The sequence below is a fragment of the Salmo salar genome, chromosome 01 (genome assembly GCF_965601325.2).
Source record: "Salmo salar chromosome 01, fSalSal1, whole genome shotgun sequence".
NCBI classification, from domain to species: Eukaryota; Metazoa; Chordata; class Actinopteri; order Salmoniformes; family Salmonidae; genus Salmo; species Salmo salar.
In genome coordinates, this window is record NC_138291.1 from 145,723,057 (window position 1) to 145,742,785 (window position 19,729).

Sequence of the window (19,729 nt, forward strand, 5' to 3'; positions counted from 1 at the left end):
AGGCCACCCATTGGGCAGAGGACAAGGCTGAGCAAAGGGGACATCGCACGAGCTCGCAAACTCTACAAGTGTACAAGACATATCCAACTTCACAGACCCCCTGACTCATGTAGGCTTTTCACCACTTGAAATGTCAGAGAGAACATGAGGATAAACCCTGCAAAAGATCTGACTACTACCACCCCCGCCCATTCAAAGGAGATTGATTGATTCTTTAGTTTCCAAAAATTGGAATTCAGTTTATTGTTGTAGTCTGGAGAACTCAAACCCCAGGAACGGGCCACAGTTGTTACAATTCAACAACCAATCAATCAGCAACCATCAAGTGCTTGGTATTGTGCCTCCTTTTTAAGGCTAAGGGAAATCTTTGTTGAGACAGCTGAAACGAAAGCTTGTCTTTTGTATCCCAGCAATGTTTTTCTATTGTAGCTTACTGTATCCATTTCTGTGGTGTGTTTAGAGTGTTTCTTTTTCACTGTGTGCTGTGTTGTGTTTTGTGGGCAGGGTGTGGGGACCGCCTACAGGACAGTAGTGGAAACTTCTCCTCTCCTGGTTATCCCAATGGATATGCAGCCTATGTCCACTGTATCTGGAGGATCTCTGTCACACCTGAAGAGAAAGTAGGTTGAAAACAGCCAAGGACTAGCCGTCAAACTCAGTTCTCATCTGTGCAGTGAGTTTCTCAGTGAATTCTGTCAGTTCACTTGACAACAAACATATCGTATCCTATAACCAAAGGAGATGATAGTTCTGGTTGAATTTAATTGAAGTGCATTGGCTTCAGTCTTTTCTGTTTAGACTTGTTCAGAAATAGCCTCTTAACTTCTTATGGATGGTGGCAGTATTGAGTAGCTTGGATGACTGACGTGCCCAGAGTAAACTGCCTGCTACTCACTCCCAGAAACAAAGATATGCATATTATTAGTAGATTTGGATATAAAACACTCTGAAGTTTCTAAAACTGTTTGAATGATGTCTGTGAGTATAACAGAACTCATATGGCAGGCAAAAACCTGAGAAAAAATACAAACAGGAAGTGGTTTGTAGTTTTTCAAGTGATTGCCTATCCAAACTACAGTGTCTGTGGAGTCATTTTGCACTTCCTAAGGCTTCCACTAGATGTCAACAGTCTTTAGAACCTTGTTTGAGGCTTCTACTGTGAAGTGGGGATGAATAAGAGCTCATTGAGTGAGTGGACTGCCAGCAGGGCATGAGGCTCAGCCATGCACGCTCACGTGAGAGGTAGCTCAGTTCCATTGCATTTCTGAAGACAAAGGATTTCTCCGGTTGAAACTTTATTGCAGATTTATGATAAAAACATCCTAAAGATTGATTCTATACATCGTTTGACATGTTTCTACGAACTGTAATGGGATTTTTTGAGTTTTCGTCTGACCTCCGCGTCGTGACTTTGGATTTGTGAACTGAAGAAGCGAACAAAAAGGAGGTTTTTGGACATAAAGGATGGACTTTATCGCACAAAACAAACATTTATTGTTGAACTGGGATTCCTGGGAGTGCATTCTGATGAAGATCATCAAAGGTAACTGAATATTTATAATGCTATTTCTGACTATTGTTAACTCCAACATGGGGGATATATTGTATGGCATGTTTTTGTGTCTGAGCGCCGTACTCAGATTGTAGCTTTTTCGGTAAAGCTTTTTTGAAATCTGACACAGCGGTTGCATTAAGGAGAAGTTTATCTAAAGTTCCATGTATAACAACTGTATTTCCATCAACATTTATGATGAGTATTTCTGTAAATTGAACATAACGCGCCAATGTAAACTGAGATTTTGGGATATAAATATAAACTTTATCGAACAAAACATACATGTATTGTGTAACATGAAGTCATATGAGTGTCATCTGATGAAGATCATCAAAGGTTAGTGATTAAATTTATCTCTATTTCTGCTTTTGTGACTCCTCTCTTTGGCTGGGAAATGGCTGTGTTTTTTTGTGTGTTGGTGCTGACCTAACATAATCATATGTTTGCTTTCGCCATAAAGCCTTTTTGAAATCAGACACTGGCTGGATTAATAAGAAGTAAAGCTTTAAAATTGTGTATAATACTTGTATGTTTGAGGAATTTTATGAGATTTTTGTTGTTTTGAATTTGGCGCCCTGCACTTTCACTGGCTGTTGTCATATTGATCCCGCTAATGGGATTCAAGCCATAAGAATTAATAGCCTCAGGAGTCTGTGGCTCTGGAGTTGAATCCCTGCCTTGCAGCCAATGGGTTGAAGGTTTAAATCACCAGTTTTTTGTGGATTTCTTGGGAGCAGCAGGTATCCTAGCGGTTAAGAGCATTGGGCCAGTAACCGAAAGGTCGCTTGTTTGATTCCCGACTAGCCGAATAGGTGAGAAATCTGTCAATGTGCCCTTTAGTAAGGCACTTAACCCTAATTGCTCCTGTTAGTCGCTCTGGATAAGAGCATCCTGACTGGTTGCATCACTACCTGGTACGGCAATTGCTCGTCGTCTGATCGCAAGGCACTACAGAGGGTAGTGCATACGGCCCAGTACATCACTGGGTCTAACCTCTACACCAGGCGGTGTCAGAGGAAGGCCCTAAAAATTGTCAAAGACCCCAGCCACCCCAGTCATAGACTGTTCTCTCTACTACCGCATGGCAAGCGGTATCGGACTGCCAAGTCTAGGACAAAAAGGCTTCTCAAAGGTTTTTACCCCCAAGCCATAAGACTCCTGAACAGGTAATGAAATGGCTACCCGGACTATTTGCATTGTGTGCCCCCCCAACCCCCCCAATCCCTCTTTCTACGCTGCTGCTACTCTCTGTTTATCATATATGCATAGTCACTTTAACTATACATTCATGTACATACTACCTCAATTGGGTCGACCAACCAGTGTTCCCGCACATTGGCTAACCGGGCTATCTGCATTGCGTCCCGCAACCCACCACTCGCCAACCCCTCTTTCTTGTCTGTCTGTCTGTCTGTCTGTCTGTCTGTCTGTCTGTCTGTCTGTCTGTCTGTCTGTCTGTCTGTCTGTCTGTCTGTCTGTCTGTCTGTCTGTCTGTCTGTCTGTCTGTCTGTCTGTCTGTCTGTCTGTCTGTCTGTCTGTCTGTCTGTCTGTCTGTCTGTCTGTCTGGAGAAAAACCCCTCTGAAAGGTCTTTACATGGATGAAGATTTAGATTGGAGCCCATCCACGGGGAACTCTTCAGAGAGGCCTGCTGTCTACATCTGCCAATACGTAATTTAGAAAACATCTGTGCCTAAGTCAATGTTCACCTGAGATTTTGAATTCCTAGAGCAGAACAGTTTATGGAAATGTAGAGAATTTGAATTGAATGTACAATATGTTCAGAATAATACACTGATGCATAAAGATCAGACTTCACCAGCTGTCTGTGTAACTGAGATGAACTAAGAGCTGCCCGCCTCAGTGTAGTTATTCGTCGTTACCCTGGAGTTGTTGTTGTTGAGTTTTTATTTGTTTGTCTTTCGTATCAGGACGTTACTGTGGGGACAGTCTACCTGGCCCCATCGTTTCCACGGACTGTCGGCTATGGATAGATTCCAGGAGCAGCAGCAACTGGGTGGGCAAGGGCTTCTCAGCCGTGTATGAAGTTAACATCAGCCGTTTCACCATAGAACATATTGTCTATATATTGTCTAAATGTCCTTCTTTTAGTGTTTAAAAAGCCTTAGTTTTCTGCAACATTCAAATTACATAAGCGCTATAAACACTAAACACAAAACTCATGTTTTGCCACTGTATTCCCTTGATTTAAAAAAAGAGGGAAGTTGATATTGTTGTTAGAAGAATTCATGGAAGGTGTACCCCCCCCCCCCTTCCTCTCTCACCAGCCATCTGTGGGGGAGAGGTGAACAGGAACAATGGCCAGATCCAGTCACCTAACTACCCGGTGTGTGTGGAAGATCACTGTAGCGCAGGATTTCCATGTGGGCCTCTCCTTCCAGTCATATGAAGTAAAGATTATGAAGCAGAAAGGGAAGTGTAATGTCATTTTCACTCAATCATGTACTTGTATGCAGTGCTTGACTTGGACTGAAATAGATGCCGGTAATTCTTTTGGGTGACTGTACTGTTTATATTTAGGTGCCGGAGCTCCACAATACTTTTGAGCTAATATTTTACGCTCAGCAAAGAAAAGAAAAGAAACGTCCTCTCACTGTCAACTGCGTTTATTTTCAGCAAACTTAACATGTGTAAATATTTGTATGAACATAACAAGATTCAACAACTGAGACATAAACTGAACAAGTTCCACAGACATGTGACTAACAGAAATGGAATAATGAGTCCCTGAACGTTCCTCTGCACTGCCACACACAACTTTTTCTCAGCTGGCACAATTTGATTGGCTCCTGTCCGATTCAAACTGTAATCCGTTAAATGAAGAGTTGATGCACTGCACACTTTTTTTAATAGCACCATTTTTAATATTTGGGCTTGGGGAGGGTATCAAGTCATAAGTCATAAGGCTCAAGTCCAAGCAAAGTCACGTGTCATTGGTGTTAAAGTCAAAGTCGAGTTGCAAGTTATCATATTTGTGACTCGAGTCTGACTCAAGTCCAAGTCATGTGACTCGAGTCCACACCTCTGCCAGGACGTGTACTCGAAGCATGCGCGGACCAACTGGCAAGTGTCCTCACTGACATTTTCATTCTCTCCCTCACCGAGTCTGTAATACCTACATGTTTCAAACAGACCACCATAGTCCCTGTTCCCAAGAAAGTGAAGGAAACCTGCCTAAATGATTACCGGGCCCCTAACATAGAAATCAGAATGTTTCAGATTAAAATAACGTACTGAACAATATGTGTTATTAAATGTACTAACTATAAGCTTCTGCTGCTCTATACTACAATTGTGCAGATTCTAGTTTCCACCTTCATCCTTTGCCTATATTGACATTATTGCAAACAATTTTGGTTCCTAATGTTAGCAAAAGCTGTCTGTGTCATGAGATTTTTATGATGCTTTATTATAAATAACTACACAATTGGTGACTTGTTTTTTAATATATGGTATTGGAGTCAGTTTTAATGAACAAATTACCAATGATCCATGTTTCAGATTAAATAATTTATTGCCAATTCTTATAAACAAGGCTAACCCTCTTCTGCCCTATGCATAATTCCTAAATATGTGCCTAAATAACATACCCAAAATAAAATAAAGATCTGAACTATATGGACGGCATCAATGTGGTACCTACAGAGAACAAGCATCTGTGAAACTGCAACTGTACTGTCAAGACATTATGTGGACATTCCTGAGTAAGTTCAACAGGAGATAAACCATAGCAGAAAATACTCTGAAACAATATTTTGCCCATCCCCGGGCAGGCTTAGGTAGAACAGGTTAAGGCAGTTGTCCTTGTGTTTGTTCCCTGTAAACATAACTCCGAAATTACACTGCCCCAAGAGCCCAGCGTCGAGCCTTCTTGTGAGCAAACCCATTTATAATGTCTTTCAAGTTTAATTTTCTAGCTAACTGGTTTTCAATTGAAGGATGGCAAGGCTGTTCAACCTGTCTTGGCACTCTGTAGTTCGTTGATAGTTCTTCATAATTTTCAGCTTACTGAAGGCACGTTCACCTCCAGCAACTTTTACAGGCATGGTACAGAAGATTCGCAGTGCAATGCACACCTCCCCAAAAATGCTCTGTAGCTGCATCTTGTGGATGGCATTTAGGATCTATACAGGAGAAAGACCATCTGAAAAAGTGGCAACATATATCGTCTTTAGACGTCGCACTTTATTTTCAAATCCATCTGTGAGATCTTTGGAGTACTTGTTTCTCAATTTGTGGCAAGATACACAAATTTTGTTTTCAGTCATTTTCCTAAATGTAATTGGTGAAAACTCCTCGCATATAGTTGCACTCGTGTGGAACCGCATGTCCAAATAATTGTTTATACTATCCAGAGCCACATAAAACATTGTGTTGAGAAACCCAGTGTCTGACGTCTGTTAATCTGCTATGTCATCTTCAGTCTCATCAGGGAAACTTTTTCTTTTTTTCTGGTGGCTCCTCTGTTCACTGTGAAACTGAGTTACACCCATTTCATTTGCCACCAGCTTCTGCCAGAATAGCGTCCCGCTGATTAGGCAGAGCCTGTATTTCTTCCTGTAGTGCCTTAATGTGAGCTGCTTCAGTGTCCAGAGAAATATTTCCTGACTGAAGAATTAGGCTTAATTCTCAATACACTGCAAATCTTTTACCCAGAAAGTGAGCAGGAAGATTGCCTTGAAAGACATGAAGTAGCTTTTCAGACCTTTTACCTCAGATTTGGCTTCGTTTGTCAGGCTGCAGGTAGCAAGAAGCATGTCTAGGGCCTTGATGATAGACGGTAAATGAGTTGCCACTGGTTGGACCACAGCAATATGTGCACTCCATCGCGTGTCTGAAAGGTGTTTAAGACAGCAGCCAGTCTTTTCCTTGAGAATGGTCCATCGCTCTGAGCTGGCACTGAACAGATTGTAAAGACGATTCACACAGCCAAAAAAGGTTGATACTTCTGGGCACGACTAAGCTGCATGTACACCCATAAGATTAAGAGTTAAGAGAGAGTGGGAGGCACAAGGTGAGTATGTGGCCAGTGGATTATCTTTGCAGTATGTGTTCTTGAACTCCCTTCACTTTCCCTGACATATTTGCACCATTATCACAGCCTTTACCACGGCAATCTGCTATGTCAATACCATGCCCTTCCAATATTTCACTGCCTGTCCTTCTAGCAAAGTCTTTAAATTCATGAAAACGTTCAATTATTTCCCATTCACCTGTTCCCTGAACTTTATCTTTCTGTACATATCTCACCAATAATACATTTTGCTCAGTACGAGAAATGTCTGGTGTTGCATCACATATAACCGAGTAATAGATTGCATCTTCTCTTTCATAAAGTGTTGTTTTCAAAACCCTTTGACCACATATTCCTATGAAGTCGTTTTGACTCTCAGGGCTGAGGTAATGAGTCAGTCGTGCTCCTTTCTTTATGTCCCTGACTTCCTGTAAGTGCTCACATAATTTGACAACAGTTCAAGTAAGCCCAGGTAATGTCCATTATGCACATCAAGATTGAGTGATTTCCCCTGGAATGGCAGATTCCTAGATGCTAAGTACAGTGTCACATCCACAATCCTTTCTACATGTGCTCTGTTTTTTTTGTGACTGGATTTGTTTCTGTAGCTGACTGTCTATAGCTGTAGCTGTTGTTACGGTATGCTGCAGATTTTTCCAGTAACAGTAACAGTTCTTGTGAAACACACCATCCTCATGCTCTGGTAGTTTGTCATACATGCTCCGCCATTACACTGATGATATCTTATAGTCATCTTTACTATTCAGAGAACTAGGTGATGGTTTACTTTGCTCATGAGAAAAAAAGAACACATGGAATGCAATATAATGCCTTTACACTCTTACTATAAATAAGCCAGTCTGTCTGCACCTTTTCTCTTCCGTTTGCTGACTTACTATACTGTTAATAGTTGGGGAATGGCTTGCCTTCTGAGTCTGGGGGTATGATTTTATACAGTTCTGTCTCCTCACCACACCTGTTGGCGAGTCTGCGAACACTTGCTTCTCTTTCATGGTCTTGTACTTTCTCTGGCCACAGTGCTGGATCATCTAAAACCTCATCTTCCTCACTTCGAATCTTTCCATATGCTTCCTTTCCGTTATTACTTGCTTATTCAATCTCTTCTGTCACTCCTTCACTGGCACTGCTGCTAATCCTTAACTCCTCTTCCTCCTCCCTGCTCTCCTCTGCATCAGAGTCTGTCTGACAGCTTTCTGCTGAGATTTTGCCTACCTGGGGCTCTCTAGGCACAAGGAGTGAGTAAACAAAGGGAATTTTAGGTTTAATGTTCGCTCCCACATAGGTTACCATACTAAAAATCTACTACTGAAAGAAAAAACGTTTTAATAGTATACATATCAAATAGAATACGTATTTAAGTGTGTCTAAGTCATCATGTGCCTATCTTAACAATTTAAAAATGGTCTAGTTATGCTGCTGCTGCTACAAAACAACTGCCTCACCTCCAAGGTCTGTTTGAACTTCATGTAGTAGACACACATTGGGATCTTTATCTAACATCTACATAATATCAACAGTGAGGCAACTCCGGGATGCTGGCCTTCTAGGCAGAGTTGTAAAGAAAAAGCCATATCTCAGACTGGCCAATAAAAAGAAAAGATTAAGATGGACAAAAGAACACAGACACTGGACAGAGGAACTCTGCCTAGAGGGCCAGCCTCCCGGAGTTGCCTCTTCGCTGTTGACGTTGAGACTAGTGTTTTGCGGGTACTATTTAATGAAACTGCCGGTTGAGGATTTGTGAGGCATCTGTTTCTCAAACTAGACACTCTAATGTACTTGTCCTCTTGCTCAGTTGTGCACCGGGGCCTCCCACTCCTCTTTCTATTCTGGTTAGAGCCCGTTTGCGTTGTTCTGTGAAGGGAGTAGTACACAGCGTTGTATGAGATCTTCAGTTTCTTGGCAATTTCTCGCATGGAATAGCCTCATTTCTCAGAACAAGAATAGACTGACGAGTTTCAGAAGAAAGTTCTTTGTTTCTGGGCATTTTGAGCCTGTAATCGAACCCACAAATGCTGATGCTCCAGATACTCAACTAGTCTAAAGAAGGCCAGTTTTATTGCTTCTATAATCAGAACAACAGTTTTCAGCTGCTCTAACATAATTGCAAAAGGGTTTTCTAATGATCAATTAGCCTTTTAAAACAATAAACTTGGATTAGCTAACACAATGTGCCATTTGGAACACAGGAGTGATGGTTGCTGATAATGGGCCTCTGTAGCCTATGTAGATATTCCATAGAAAAACAGCCTTTTCCAGCTACAATAGTCATTTACAACATTAACAATGTCTACACTGTATTTCTGATCAATTTGATGTTATTTTAATGGACAAAAAATGTGCTTTTCTTTCAAAAACAAGGACATTTCTAGGTGACCTCAAACCTTTGAACGGTAGTGTATGTACTCGGCCAGGCCTGGGCAAATGCCGGCCCGGGGGCCGTATGCGGCCCGCGACATGATTCAATACGGCCCGCGGAATCATGCTCAGATCACATAAAGAATTTGTGATAGTAAAGTTTTGAAAAACATATTTGTTATTCAAATTAAAAGCCCAATGAATACTCTCCTATGTGTAATGATTTAACTCCCACCACTTGTGGGACGTTTATTTTGAAGGCACGTATAAATAACAACTGCACGAGGACAGACAGTGACTGACAGGCTGACACACACGTCACAGTTACAAATAGTAGCTAGCTAGAAATTGTGCAAAAATGAAGAAAAAAAAAGATTTCAAAGAAAAGGAAAGTAGACAATGAATGTTTGGTGTTCCAGCAATAGTGGACATCAAAATATGTATTTATTGAAGTATCAGGGAAAGCTGTGTGCTTAGTGTGCAAAGAGAGCATCGCTGTCTTGAAAGACTAAAACTTGTCCCAACACTTCCAGGCGAAGCATGCAGAGAAATATAGAAATATGTCTTCTGAGCATAGGGCAAGTGTTTTGAAAGAGTTGCTTTCTCTGTTGCAAAAGCTGCAAGGACTTTTCACAATACTGCATTCAGCAAACAACGGAATTTTTAGCTGTGTACTATCCCACAAAATTGCTAAACATAGCAAGCCATTCGCTGAGGGCAAATTCATTAAAGAATGTTTAATTGACTCTGCAGCAATACTTTGCCCCGACAAGAAAGAGCTGTTTGAAAATATTTCCTTGTCAAGACGAACAGTGACACGGTGTGTTGAGGACATCGCAGAGAATATGTAACAAAGGTTGAAAGGCAAGGTAAAGGATTTCACCTATTTCTCCTTGGCCCTGGATGAGAGCAGTGATGCACGTGACACGGCGCAGTTGTTGATATTGTTACAAGGCATAACCCCAGACTTTGAAATTACAGAGGAACTTGCTTCAGCGCAGTCAATGAAGAGTGCCCAAACTTGACAGGAGAAAACATTGGCCTTTTGAAAAGGATACAAGATCAAGTAGCTGAGCTGAACCCAGATCTGAATTGTTTTTCTTCTCCTGCATTGCATCATTCATCAGGAGGTGCTCTGTAAATGTGTTCTGAAAATGAGCCATGTTGTGGATACAGTCACAAAAGTGGTAAACTTCATAAAGCAAAATCTTTAAACCACAGGCCATTTGTCTCACTGTTGGAAGAGACAGAGTCGGGTCATGCAGATCTCCCCTACCACACAAACGTGAGATGGCTGAGTTTGGGGAAGGTGCTTAAAAGGGTGTGGGACCTGAAGTCGAAGATTTCTGAGTTTTTGCAAATGAACGGAAAATATATGGATTTCCCTCTTCTGCAAGATAAAGAATGGTTGGCTGATTTTGCCTTCATCATGGACATCATGGCACTCATGAATGAACTGAATTGCAAACTATAAGGGAAGGGTCTTTTTGCAGATCAGATGTACAGCCTTGTCAAAGCTTTCAAGGGAAAATTACTCCTCCTGACCCGCAAAGTAGAAGCCAACAATCTCACCCACCTTCCCACACTACTAGTCTGTTCCCTATCAGATGACCAGCAAGTATACATTGCTGCTGCGTGCTTTGAACGGTGAGTCTTGAGGATTTCAAAGTGTTAGACAATGACATGATGTTGGTTTCCTCTCCTTTCACCTTCAATGTGGATAACGCTCCCACTGACCTGCAGCTTGAGCTTATCGATCTTCAGTCTGATGTAGTGACTGGAGAACTATTCAAAACAATGTCACTGACGAGGTTCTATGCGTCTCTCGATGAACAAGATTTCTAAAGATTAGGAGTCATGCTCAGAAGATGTTGGTACATTTTTGGGTCAACCTATGTATGTGAACAGACATTTTCAGTGATGAAATATAATAAGTCAAGGCACAGATCATCTCTTACTGACTTTCACCTCTCAGCAATCCTGCACATAGGGACGTGAGAAACAATACCTGACTTCCCTGCTCTAGTCAATGCCCATCAGAGACTTCACTCCTCACACTGATTGACTAGTTTAAATGTAATGTTGAGCTCTCTCTCTTTCTTGTGTTTTTGTGCATACCCGTTAACAAGAGTTCTGTCCGTGTTGCTGAATGCACAGTGTACTTTTCCCTGCTGCTACTCACTGCTACTCACGGTTTATTATCTATGTCTTTACAAATTACGTCGACTAACCTGCACCCTCGCACATTGACTCGGTACCGGTACCCCCTGTATATAGTCTCGTTATTATGTCATTTTCTTGTGTTGCTTTTTTATTATTATCATTTTGGATTTTTTTACTTTAGTTTCTTTAGTAAATATTTTCTTAACTCTATTTATTAAACTGCATTGTTGGTTAGGGGCTTGTAACTAAGCATTTCACAGTAAGGTTTGACTGATCAGATCAAATGTTTGACATAAAGAGCCGTTGTGTTGAATACTGTGTGATGTTTAACAGTGAGAATGGCAGAATGGTGAACTTACTAAATGACTGAGAGTTTGACTGTGTGATATTAGGTTGCTTCTTGTGTAAATATTTTCCATCTGGATTTGAATGATTTGGTAACCCAAATGGTAACCCAAATGCACTGTGACAAATACAATTTGATTTCATTTGATTTGTGTTGGAGACTTCTTCTTTATTACTGATAGGAGGATACTGCTATGTCAGCTTGAAATAATCCTATTTATAACCGACATAGCAGAGTAGATGTGAATTTGTAGGACAGTTGAGCATCCTGTGTCAACATTCTCCAATGTGCCTTGCCTGTCTCTACCATAGATTGAGAGGCATGACAGCTGTGCCTATGACTACCTGGAGGTGAGAAACGGGAAGTCAGAGAGCAGTCCACTTCTGGGCCGCTTTTGTGGCTACGACAAACCAGATGACATCAAGACCAGCTCCAACCAGCTCTGGATGAAGTTTGTGTCTGATGGGTCAGTGAACAAGGCTGGATTTGCTGCGAACTACTTCGAAGTTCGGAGATCAAGAATAGTGTCCATCTGTGACTAGTGTTAATGATGATGATGAGATGCCACAGGATTGGGTCATTTTGCACCAAAATCCTTTACAACATTTACTACCAGTGAAGAATTTGTCATAATATACAGTGAGGGAAAAAAGTATTTGATCCCCTGCTGATTTTGTATGATTTCCCACTGACAAAGAAATGATCAGTCTATAATTTTAATGGTAGGTTTATTTGAACAGTGAGAGATAAAATAACAACAAAAAAATCCAGAAAAACGCATGTCAAAAATTTTATACATTGATTTGCATTTTAATGAGGGAAATAAGTATTTCACCCCCTCTCAATCAGAAAGATTTCTGGCTCCCAGGTGTCTTTTATACAGGTAACGAGCTGAGATTAGGAGCACACTCTTAAAGGGAGTGCTCCTAATCTCAGCTTGTTACCTGTAAAAAAGACACCTGTCCACAGAAGCAATCAATCAATCATATTCCAAACTCTTCACCATGGCCAAGACCAAAGAGCTCTCCAAGGATGTCAGGAACAAGATTGTAGACCTACACAAGGTTGGAATGGGCTACAAGACCATCGCCAAGCAGCATGGTGAGAAGGTGACAACAGTTGGTGTGATTATTCGCAAGTGGAAGAAACACAAAAGAACTGTCAATCTCCCTCAGCCTGGGGCTCCATGCAAGATCTCACCTCGTGGTGTTGCAATGATCATGAGAACGGTGAGGAATCAGCCCAGAACTACACGGGAGGATCTTGTCAATGATCTCAAGGCAGCTGGGACCATAGTCACCAAGAAAACAATTGGTAACACACTACGCCGTGAAGGACTTAAATCCTGCAGCGCCCGCAAGGTCCCCCTGCTCAAGAAAGCACCTATACATGCCCGTCTGAAGTTTGCCAATGAACATCTGAATGATTCAGAGGACAACTGGGTGAAAGTGTTGAGGTCAGATGAGACCAAAATGGAGCTCTTTGGCATCAACTCAACTTGACGTGTTTGGAGGAGGAGGAATGCTGCCTATGACCCCAAGAACACCATCCCCACCGTCAAACATGGAGGTGGAAACATTATGCTTTGGGGGTGTTTTTCTGCTAAGGGGACAGGACAACTTCACCACATCAAAGGGACGATGGACGGGGCCATGTACCGTCAAATCTTGGGTGAGAACCTCCTTCCCTCAGCCAGGGCATTGAAAATGGGTCGTGGATGGGTATTCCAGCATGACAATGACCCAAAACACACGGCCAAGGCAACAAAGGAGTGGCTCAAGAAGAAGCACATTAAGGTCCTGGAGTGGCCTAGCCAGTCTCCAGACCTTAATACCATAGAAAATCTGTGGAGGGAGCTGAAGGTTCGAGTTGCCAAACGTCAGCCTCGAAACCTTAATGACTTGGAGAAGATCTGCAAAGAGGAGTGGGACAAAATCCCTCCTGAGATGTGTGCAAACCTGGTGGCCAACTACAATAAACGTCTGACCTCTGTGATTGCCAACAAGGGTTTTGCCACCAAGTACTAAGTCATGTTTTGCAGAGGGGTCAAATACTTATTTCCCTCATTAAAATGCAAATCAATTTATAACATTTTTGACATGCGTTTTTCTGGATTTTTTTGTTGTTATTCTGTCTCTCACTGTTCAAATAAACCTACCATTAAAATTATAGACTGATAATTTCTTTGTCAGTGAGCAAACGTACAAAATCAGCAGGGGATCAAATACTTTTTTCCCTCACTGTATTAGTTCACATTAACATCTGTGGAACCATCTTCTGATTATTAAACTGTATCTCAGGCCTTCACATTTACATTAAAGGCCCAATGCAGCCATTTTTATCTCAATATCAAGTTATTTCTGGGTAACAACTAAGTACCTTACTGTAATTGTTTTCAATTAAAATTCACCTGTATATTTCTGCACCGTTGCACATATTATCTGATGACGGCCAACATGGCTGACTTATGGAATGAAAGAGTTACGTCTTCCTCCGCATATCAGTTCATTTCATATACTTAGTAAAATAGAGTTAAAGTGCTTACTGATCCATCTCCTAAAAACACCGCCAATGTAGTATGAATCACACAACTTCACCATCCCACTCACTGGACAGTCTCAAGGTGTTAGACAACTCAAGCTACAGTCTAACACCACCAAATAATCATCTGACAAATTGTCATAATGAAATAATGAGCTTCTCAGGAGATAAATATCCCAATAGTGACACCATTGTAGTTAAAAAACACTAATCAGCCCCTGTCTTCTAACTAAATGTTGATATTCTTTATCACTTGGACATCAATTGGACACAAACTTATTAATGAACTCAGTGTCTGCCACCTTAACAATCATCCTTTATCCGAGGAAAGAGTGTGTTTTTATAACAGTCACACCACATTCATCACAGTTGTGATGAAAAAAAAGACCAAGTCCATATTATGAACAGCTCAAATAAGTAAAGACAAATGACAGTCCATCATTACTTTAAGACATGAAGGTCAGTCACTACTAAAGGACACCAATAATAAGAAGAGACTTGCTTAGGCCAAGAAACACGAGCAATGGACATTAGACCGGTGGAAATCTGTCCTTTGGTTTGACGTGTCCAAATTTGAGATTTTTGTTACCAACCACCGTGTCTTTGTGAGACGCAGAGTAGGTGAACGGATGATCTCCGCAAGTGTGGTTCCCATCGTGACGTATGGAGGAGGAGGTGTGATGGTGTGGGGGGTGCTTTGCTGGTGACACTGTGATTTATTTGGAATTCAAGGCACACTTAACCAGCATTACTACCACAGCATTCTTCAGAGATACGCCATCCTATCTGGTTTGCACTTAGTGGGACTATCATTTGTTTTTCAACGGGACAATGACCCAACACACCTCTAGGTTGTGGAAGGGCTATTTGACCAACAAGGAGAGTGATGGAGTGCTGCATCAGATGACCTGGCCTCCACAATCACCCGACCTCAACCCAATTGAGATGGTTTGGGACGAGTTGGACCGCAGAGTGAAGGAAAAGCAGCCAACAAGTGCTCAGCATATGTGAGAACTCATTCAAGACTGTTGGAAAAGAATTCCAGGTGAAGCTGGTTGAGAGAACGCCTAGAGTGTGCAAAGTTGTTATCAAGGCAAAGGGTGGCTACTTTGAAGAATCTAAAATCTAAAATATATTTTGATTTGTTTAACACTATTTTGCTTACTACCTGATTGCATGTGTTATTTCATAGTTTTGATGTCTTCACTAATATTCTACAATGTAGAAAATACAAAAAAAAATAAAAAATATTGAATGAATAAGTGTGTCCAAACTTTTGACTGGTACTGTAGGTAGGACCTGACTTTCTTATTAGCTTCACTTACTGTAGCAGTTTGCAACCTAGTGAGCTCTCTCAGAGTATTAAAGAATATCAACATTTAGTTAGAAGACAATGATTGATGACAGCTTTTTAAATACAATGGTGTCAATATTGGGATACTTATTTCTTGAGAAGCTCATTATTCAATTAAAAACCTTGAGACTGTCCTGTGAGTGGGATGGTGAAGTTGTGTGATTCATACTACATTGATGGTGTTTTAGGAGAACTAGGGTCAGAGGCACATTGGCCCAGGGTATTCACACAGCGCTGCTCACAGCGCCCAATATCAGGCTTGATATTGAAAGGCCATATCACCCAGAAAGGCCATATCCATCCATTCAGGAATTACATAAAGCCCTTGACATCCTATTTTACATGGCTCATGAAATCAAAGAGCTGGGGATATGATCTGTCCTCTTGGATTACTGAGCTGTTCGGCGATGTTTCTTTTCCAGACGGCTGTGATCATGTGGTAAGCATGTAGGCACCTCCACCAGCCCCAACTGGCCTGAAAAGTACCCCAGCAAGAAGGCCTGTACCTGGGCCCTCTCTACCACCCCAGGCCACATCATCAAACTTCGATGTTTACTGCTAGTGTCATGACAAGATTGGCATTGTTTTAATGGCACCTGTTATGTCATACTTGTAATGTACATTGTAACAGTACATAGACATCGGAATAAGGTTCATGTAGATTTTTACCACCTACAGTACCTCGCTGAATCTTCATAAAATGTTCAGGTTTTCAAAGAGATCGACATGGAGGCTCATTCGGAGTGTGCCTATGACCACCTGGAGATCTACAATGGGCGGGACGGCTGGGCCCCCAGTCTAGGATGCTTCCGTGGCACCAAGAAACCCTCGCCAGTCATCTCCAGCGGCAACAAGATGTTCCTGAGCTTCTTCTCTGACAACTTAGTCCAGAAGAGAGGCTTTGAGACAGTGCAGGTGGGTGACACGTGCACTGGCATTAGGATTTTGTGACACCAGAAAGGAAAGGACTGAATGGATCATTCTTATTCGTGCACAGGGAGATGTGCGAACTTCTATCGTGTTTTTTTTTATTTCAGAGAAATTTGAATAATCAAGTAATATTGATTGTATAATCAATTATTCAACCTTTTTCATTTAGGTCTGGTCAATCCACTGCCATAGCCTATTTAAAATATTGATAATAATAATAAATAATCCATCAATCTCAGCCGACCAGTTAAGAGGTATTCATTGATCTTAGCAAGGCCTTTGATCCAGTTGGGCTCATTTTGTCTCTCAAATCAATCAAAAAGGCTTGTGTTTTCCCAAAGACAACTCCAATTACAGGAGGTTGAAAAGGATGAGCCACAAGGATTTCATCCTGGGACCATTGTTTACCTCCTTCATCGTTAATGATCAGCTTTGTGTCCACTGATGCAAATTTCTTCTTGTATGCTGATGGAAATATTTCTGGTTTTTGTTTTGTTTGTATTATATTATCACTAAAGTACAGTACATTATGTTAATAATGCGTGAACAACATATGTGGTTTTGTCAGGACCCCTGAATAATGAGAGGATTCATCTGAAGGAATTAACCCTGCATAAATTGAGGGCTACAATGGCCATGTTGCCATCTGGGTCTGTGATTAGTGGTCTCTTTCAACTCACGCGTATAAAGTTACACAATACCACAGGGAATGTAGTGGAGTTTTTGGGGGAAAATAACTGGCTCTCAGAGAATTATGTGTTGCTAAATTGTACATTCCATATCTGAATGAGTCCCTTCTCTGAGCCTCGGTCTCTCATTTTGTGGCTGTGCGTTCTCAGACTGTGGAGGAAGCATTAAAGCTGAGGTCAAGACCAAAGATCTTTACTCCCACGCCCAGTTTGGGGATAACAACTACCCAGGGGTGTCTGACTGCCAATGGGTGGTCTCTGCTGAGAAGGGCTACAGAGTAGAGCTCATATTCCAAACCTTTGAGATTGAGGAAAAGCCAGACTGCGGCTACGACTACGTGGAGCTATTTGACGGTGCTGATATCAAGGCCCCAAGGCTTGGCTGTTACTGTGAATCTGGGGTAAGGACAACCAAAGGTTTCAGTACACCTACTAGACTGTAACAGCTACTGTACATATTTTTACTGTATGTAGTGTTTCACAAAATGCCAGGGGTGTTTGCATACTTTTAAAATGTAGAAGTGTAAGATTATTTCTCTCTCCTCTCTCTGACTCTCTCCTCTCTCTCTGACTCTCTCTCTCTGACTCTCTCCCTCTCTCTGACTCTCTCCTCTCTCTCTCTGACTCTCTCCTCTCTCTCTGACTCTCTCTCTCTCTGACTCTCTCTCTCTCTCTCTGACTCTCTCTCTCTCTCTCTGACTCTCTCCTCTCTCTCTATGACTCTCTCCTCTCTCTCTGACTCTCTCTCTCTCTCTGACTCTCTCTCTCTCTCTCTCTCGATCTGACTCTGTCCTCTCTCTCTGACTCTCTCTCTCTCTCTCTGACTGTCTCTCTACTCTCTCTCTCTGACTGTCTCTCTCTCCTCTCTCTCCTCTCTCTCTCATCTCTCTCTGACTCTCTCTCTCCTCTCTCTCTCTGACTCTCTCCTCTCTCTCTCTGACTCTCTGACTCTCTGACTCTCTGACTCTCTCTCTCTCCGACTGTCTCTCTCTCTCTCTCTCTCTCTCGCTCACTCTCTCCTCTCTCTCTGACTCTCTCCTCTCTCTCTCTCTGACTCTCTCTCTCTCTCCTCTCTCTCTGACTCTCTCTCTCCTCTCTCTCTCCTCTCTCTCTCCTTTCTCTCTCTGACTCTCTCTTTCTCCTCTCTCTCTCCTCTCTCTCTCCTCTCTCTCCTCTCTTTCTGACTCTCTCTTTCTCCTCTCTCTCTCTGACTCTCCCTCTCTCCTCTCTCTCTCTCTGACTCTCTCTTTCTCGCTCACTTTCTTTCATCCCCCTGAGGAGATACTACTCTGCTGGGGATGCCATCGTTATATAGTTCTGATGTCACCAGCAATAAGAAGGGCTTCCAGGTACGGTACACCAGCGCAAAGTTCAAAGACCCTTTGCACATGAACCAGACTTCCCCAGACTTAATAAGAGGAGAATGTGCATCCCAATGCTTTGATACTCCCAGTTCCCTAAGAGCAGAAGGGGCTTGGATAGCTGTCCCCCCACACTCCACCCGCCACCCAAAGCCACCCCCCTTACCCTCCAATCACAACTGTAAGGAGTGAAGCCATGTAGCAAAAGACAGTGTTTTCAAGTTTGTATCATTTAGATTAGGGAGGGTGGATGAGAGGGTGGATATGTGGGGGAGACTTTAATTTAATTCCCCCCAAAGATTTTCATTTTCTCAACTAAAAAGATCCCACAGGCCTGTAAGGAACAGTGGGGTGGTGGTATTACTGTACAGGATACACAATGGTCAGGGTACATATCTGTCTCAGTTGGTAGAGCATGGCAATGTTAAACACTAGGGTTGTGGGTTCGACTCCCACAGGGGACCAGTATGGGTAAAAAAAATGTATCCACTCAATACTGTAAGTCGCTCTGGATAAGAGTGTCTGCTAAATGACTAAAATGTAACATGTTATAGGGACTAATCCCCAGTTCCCCAGCCACCTCCTAACTTGAAGCTCAGCTGATCCTGATCTCCTTGGGAAGCTAACCTTCCAACCTTACCTTGGTGTGGCTTTAATAAAAGGTTGATTCCTAAATATGACTATTTACTCTTGACTTTAATTCTTGGCACTGAAATGACTATATATCTTTACGGGTGCACATGAATGACAAGGAAAGACAAAGAGAATCAGGAAATGTGTTTTGAGCACACAGTTGTAATTTGTATGGTCCTCCAATGCAGAACAGGGATGATTTTTCCCCCCCATAATGATTGATGTTAGCCGGACAAGAAAAACAAACATTTGTTGTCATTCTTTTCAAGAGCTAGGTTAATAAATATAGTGTAAGGTGGTGGTCTGTTCTTTTCCATTTGTTTCGATGATTTGGCCCAAATATATACTTCACAGAAGGACCAACATATTCATAAGTCCCATGCTGTCCTCAATAAGTGTTCCTGATGTTTGTTTCACTGTTCTGTTTTTAACTCTCTCTCTCTTTCTCTCTCTCTCTCCCTCTCCCTCACTTACGCTCTATCTTGATTAATCCATTAAATCCATGAAACAATTACTGATTGATGTTTTTGTATCAGCCTGCATGGTGGAATGACAATACTTTCCTTAAAGTGCTACTAGTGGTATACAGCATTTCAATGTGCTTGTTTGAACTGCTCTCACTCTCTCTCTCTCTCTCTCTCTCTCTCTCTCTCTCTCTCTCTCTCTCTCTCTCTCTCTCTCTCTCTCTCTCTCTCTCTCGCTCCACTGATAATAGCTTAGGCCTATGCCATTATGTTGAGTGCAG

The 19,729-nt window shown here is 41.9% G+C and overlaps 1 pseudogene; it reads left to right on the top strand.

The window, feature by feature from the left end:
* The first annotated feature begins 561 nt into the window (after positions 1 to 561).
* LOC106563347 (bone morphogenetic protein 1-like) lies at positions 562 to 19,498 on the top strand (annotated as a pseudogene).
* Positions 19,499 to 19,729: the final 231 nt, after the last annotated feature.